This window comes from Bidens hawaiensis, unplaced genomic scaffold, assembly GCF_021521415.1.
Source record: "Bidens hawaiensis isolate Kalapana, Puna unplaced genomic scaffold, B.hawaiensis_p1.1 tig00001685_1, whole genome shotgun sequence".
In the NCBI taxonomy this organism is placed as follows: Eukaryota; Viridiplantae; Streptophyta; class Magnoliopsida; order Asterales; family Asteraceae; genus Bidens; species Bidens hawaiensis.
This window is the reverse complement of record NW_027491095.1, coordinates 488,397-494,396: the sequence shown is the minus strand read 5'-3', so window position 1 is coordinate 494,396 and position 6,000 is coordinate 488,397. Positions and strand designations below refer to the sequence as shown.

General features: G+C 37.8%; 1 pseudogene; it reads left to right on the top strand.

Annotated features, from left to right (window-relative positions):
• The first annotated feature begins 476 nt into the window (after positions 1-476).
• Positions 477-2,700, top strand: LOC143592630 (uncharacterized; annotated as a pseudogene).
• The last annotated feature ends 3,300 nt before the right edge of the window (positions 2,701-6,000 follow it).

The window sequence follows — 6,000 nt, the reverse complement described above, 5'->3', positions numbered from 1 at the left end:
GCATCATTCTTGTTATCTGGGTTTTTGATGTTTAAAGGTGTAACAATACCCAACCCTAATAAGTAATAACAAACGGTTTTAGGGTATCCGGGTTAATTGGGCACATGTGAAATCAAGAAGATTAGAAACTTGTATGATCAAAGCCTCTTGTCATATAATGTAAGTGGTCTTTTTGGTTCATTTAACGGGTTACACAAGTTACTAATTTCGAAAATTGTCATAAAATGGGTACCGATATCTTTATTGAACCGAAAATTGAAAGGTTAAATCCCCACACACACACACACTCCACCTGTCAATTGTCATCTCCTGCAAATGAATGATAATGATAGCAAGCCCTAGCATCGTATAATTGATTTTCGTAATACACAGCTTTTTGTTCCAATCGATTAGTTATAATTATTAATTAGGGTTTGAAACATTCATTCATTCATCTTCTATCCACGTAATTCACTACCTTCTTCTGCTTCTGCCTGATGAACTGCTTCACAAGAATACGCCTTGGTAATTTCTTCTCTACTGCCTCAGCTTCAACCTCTCAAAGAATTCTGCAGCTCAAAGATGCTTCCAAGGTGAATCTCAATGATGCACTCCAAGTGTTTGATAAAATGCTTCTAAGACAACCAACACCTTCAATCTTCCAGTTTAATCATTTAATCACTTCCATTGTGAAGTTGAAACAATATTCCACTGCCCTTTCACTTTTTAAGAGAATAAAGCTGCTGGGTATTCCTCCTAATATCTATACTATCAACATCTCTATTAATTGTCACTGCCGCCTTAATCAGGTTTCTAATGGTTTCGCCTTACTAGCAACCGTCCTCAAGCAGGGTCATCCACCTATAACACTCTCATTCATGGCCTTGTTATGGCTGATCGGGTTTCTGAAGCTCTTGACTTGTTCAAGAAACTGCTAAGAGATAAAATCTGTCAGCCTGATCAGTTTATGTATGGAATCGTTATTAATGGGCTTTGTAAAGCAGCTAACACTACCAAGGCCCTGGAACTTCTCAGGTTCATGGAAGCAGGCTCTTGTAAACCTCGTGTACAACATTACAACACAGTCATTGATAGCCTCTGCAAAGATCGCATGGTTGATCATGCACTACAACTATTTACTGAAATGACTGAAAAGGGTGTCCCTGCAGATGTTATCACCTACAACTCTTTGATTCAGGGTCTATGTAACTTTCGTCGAGAGGCAGAAGCTGCAAAATTGTTGATGGATATGGATAAGGAAGGAGTATCTCCAGGAGTGGATACCTTTACTATCTTGGTAGATTCCTTTTGCAAGCAAGGATCCGTAAAAGATGCAGAGCTTGCTGTGCAGGCAATGGTTCGAAGAGGACTGCATCCAAATGTAATCACTTATAGTGCACTAATCGATGGATACTGTTTACGTGGTGAAATGGATGAAGCAGAAAAAGTTCTTGACGGCATGGTGGAGAGGGATATTGTGCCCGACATCATCACATATAACAGCCTGATAAATGGATACTGTAAGAAGAAGAGAATCGATGAAGCCAGACATCTCTTTCAAGAAATCCAAGACAAGGGTTTGATTCCGAATGATGTTACTTACAGTAGCATGTTACAAGGTTTGTTTGAATCAGGGAATCCCTCAGCAGCTAGAGAACTGTTTAACAATATGCAAGCAAAGGGCCAGACTCCCGATATATGCACCTACCGTATCTTGTTCCGTGGTATGTGTGACAATGGTCAGTGTGGTGACGCATTGGCTCTCTTCCGATCGCTGGGAAGCAAAGACTTGATGGAAGATATAGTGTTGTATACTATATTGATTGATGGTTGTAGGAAATGTGGGAAACCTGAGTTGGCTGTGGATCTGTTTGATGAACTTGTATTGAGAGGATTGAAACCGAATGTTAAGACATATACAGTGATGATAAGTGTGCTTTGCCAAGAAGGCTTATTTGGTAAAGCAAAAGAATTGCTTAAGAAAATGGAGGATAATGGTTGTTTACCGGATAGCGTGACGTACAATGTCATTGTTAAAGAGTTATTAAAGAAAAATGAGTGTGGAGAGGCTGAGATATGTCTGGAAGAAATGTTAAACCAAGGTTTTATGCCTGATTGTGCTACTTTGGAGAATTTACTACCTCAGATCCCAGATGTAGGGAAAGATTCTCGTTTGCGAACCATTGTTCAAAAGCTAACAAGTGTAGAAAGAAAAGATGTCAAGAGTACCTAATCCAGCTTGGGTGTTTGCTTATATGCTTGCTTGTTTAAGTTGTGCAAAACATGATTATTTAAATATAGTATCTTGTAGTTTTTATCATTATGATTATTAAATTCTAGGGTTATTGGTCCAACATGCTTTTGAAAAAAAATGAAATTCAAGTTACTGGTTTCTAAATTCTTAACACTAAAGTTATACTGATTATAGATTTCATAGACATTTAGATGGATGATACAACTGTACATTAATACTGCAATCACCAAGATGACCTTCTAGTTCTAATGCAATAGTTGACTTGGCTGTGTCTTGGTTGAGTTGACCATGTGGCTGTCTTTAAAAGAAATTGCCCATTGCAATTAAGCAACTTGATTGCATACTAGAAAAAAAAATTACTCGTACTTGATATTCATTTTAAGTTTCTTATTGAACGGTTTGGTTTAGCTATAAATATGAACTTGTTAGTTTGTTTTACCCAACTTGAAAATTAGAGTGTGAGAAAATTGAGAAAATCGTCATTTATGTTTGTATGTTTGTGTGTGTGCGCGCGCGCGCATTACGTTTTTCTTTATCACAACTAATTAAAATTATTATATGGAAATCCATAGTAGAGTGGTAACAAAATAATGTAAGTTTGTTGTAAAAACAACAGGGATTCTGTTGCCACCTACAAAAATAATAGCACAAAATTTAAAATAAAAAAATTAATAAGGTGTTGTTGTTTTTGTGTGAGACTATCATCATCATCATCGTACTCAGTATATCCCACCAATAGCAATGCTATGGTAGGGTCTGAGGAGGGTAAGATGTAGACAGCCTTACCTCTATCCCATAGGGATAGAGAGGCTGCTTCCGGTGAGACCCCCGGCTCGATAGTAGTTTTGAATCAAGCCTTGGACATAAGACACATAACACTCAATCATCGGGACACCGGCTGATTGGTGCATGTGCCCTTGTCTTTCGGCTATCAACGCCACCACATGATGCCTGATTAACCTTCCGCCACTTTTAACGTTATTTTCACGTGATTAGTAAAATAACGTCAAAATTAGTGCAATTTTACTTTTGCCCACCCAAGGGTTCACACATATATACATTATATGTGCGCACCGCAAGCAGGGCGTATACTAATAAGTCCTGATTTTAAAAATAATAAAATATATCTTGATACTATTACGTTTTCTCAAGGTATATATCCTAGATTCCTAGCTAATTGGTGATCAAAGCGTGGGGGTAAATTCGTATGGTATCGTGACCTCATAAATTTGACTTTGTGGTTAGAGTTCGAGAAAGTAAATTTAACATGTGTTTTATTTGAGTGGTGGGATTTTGGGTGGTAAGCACTCTTGGTTACTAGTGCTGGTGTATGTTAACGACATCTTTCGTAATAAATTTATGGCCATAAACTAATTAATAAGCATGTGTTTTAAACAGGTTCGGCATTCCATGGTCCGATTCGATTTTGAAACAATGCATACCCGAAACTGAACCGTAACTTTCAATGAGAAAAAATACCAAAACCCAAACATTCGGTTATTAAAGAAACTTTAACCTTTAATTTAAAAAAATTATAAAATTTAATAGAAACATACCGTTTACATATATGAATAAATATAAGAAAATAAAACATCTTTGATTGTAAGATGATTCAACCTTTTATATCTTCTATGAGTGGAGTGTTGGGGAAATTAATGAAAATGAGTTATCTTGGATATATAAGAGTTGTGGTTTGCATTTTTAGATCAAAACTTTATGATTTTCAAATATCTTAATAAGATAACATTTATATTGAAATGAGTGAGAATTCGAGTATGATATATTAAGAGAGTTTTAATGAACCAGAAGAACGTCCTATGATCAAGCATTTGTTTTTAGGGATAGGGGTGTTGGTAGTTATCATGTATTTTGAATTTCAAAATACATTAGATACGCTCCTGTTTAGACATTAATAAATGCATATGGAATTTAATAAAATTAAATTTCTAAAGCATTTTAAGTTTAAAAATAATTTTCAAGCTGACCTGACAATTCAAACCAGCTAGGGGCTCTGCACCTTGCAGCCCGCTCCTAGAGGCACTGCCCCTAGATCCATGCTAAGGGGACGTTGCCCCTTTGGAACCCCCATTACTTAAGGGTGAAGCCCCTAAGCACCAATAGGGTTGTTAAATCATAATAAGATCAAATAAGTGTGCACCCACCCGACTTATTTCGATTCAAATAACGATTAACCTTTTCAACAAGTTAATCCTCAATTACACTAAAATAACCAACATGGAGTCTTCTAATTTGTTCTTGACTGCAACACTTTAACAAACTAGATTTGCTATGGTTGGGTGAGGATTCGTGTTCAACACATATCTCATAAAACAGATTTCACGCACCTCTTTAGACGATCGCGTCTATCTTATATGGTACAACAACCAGTATAATAGGTGTATCGCCGGAGAAAGCACCAGGCTTAATGATGTTCTTGAGTTTGTGGAAACAGAGGGATGAAGTTGTGTAACATCCCGAAATTTCATAGGTAATATTAATTATATTACTTATAAATAGATGGAAAGTTTACTCGGGTTATCAGGAAATAAATAACAGAATAGGAGTTGGTATGAATCGGGCTAGTGTTGGGTAATGGATGCGGGTTGTGGACTTGGATTATTTGAGATGGGTTAAATGAGAATGGGATTTAAGGGATATAAATATCCCCTAAACCCAAAATATCTTCATTCTCACCCTACACCCTAAAACTCCTAACACACACATACACACACATTCTAACCGATCAAGATTCGAAGCCGAGACCCGAGATTTTGTTGATAGATCTGAGTTGGTAAGGTAAGAACAAATCCAACAAAGCTAATGTTACTGAAAATGGTTAGGATTGGATGGGTTAACCGGACCCGAAACCCAAACTGCCCAAATCGGACCCCTAAAACGTCGATTTTAGGCCGATTTGATGGTTGGGATTTGAAAGCGCCGATCATACGATTCCGTGGGTACCAAAATCGAGTTATTTGGCTAAGAAACGAAGGATTTATGGGCAAACAGATCTGCAGCGCGATAACTTCGCCTGCAAGATTAAGTTCGCCTGATGAACTTCGCCTTCAAGCGTAACTTCGCCTTCAAGCGTAACTTCGCCTAAGGTTTAACTTCGCCTGAAGCCAAGTTAGCCTAAGGATAACTTCGCCTGAAGCCAAGTTCGCCTAAGGTTTAACTTCGCCTGAAGCCAAGTTCGCCTAAGGTTTAACTTCGCCTGAAGCCAAGTTCGCCTAAGGTTTAACTTCGCCTGAAGCCAAGTTCGCCTAAGGGTTAACTTCTCCTAAAGCCAAGTTTGATTAGAAAATAAATTATCAAGCGATAAGTTAAAGTAAGCTAATACTAGGCCACCAGATTAGATCAGACGAGTATTGATACGTGTAACTTGTACAGTCAGCCGAGCTCAGTTAAGGAAGGGATTTACAGCTATCAGAAAAAGAAGCAGAGTTCAGGTGAGTTTCTAGCCCCATTTATGTGTTACGTTTTCGGGGCTGTGTGCATACTCGATGTGAAGTGTGAATACACTTACTTTAAGTGGTAAGTGTATGCTATAGATGTTATATGAGGTATATATTTATAATGCTTGTCGGTACGTGAACGATCTTCGGATATTGCACGTATCGCCAAGGATAGTGATTGCCAAGTGGTTGATAGTGTGTATGAATGTTGTGATGTGACTTGTTCACTACGTAAATACTAAACTAATATGAGTGTGACCAAGGCAGGTTGAGGTAGAGTGTGATAGAGGTAGCAGGAGTCTAGTAAGGGTG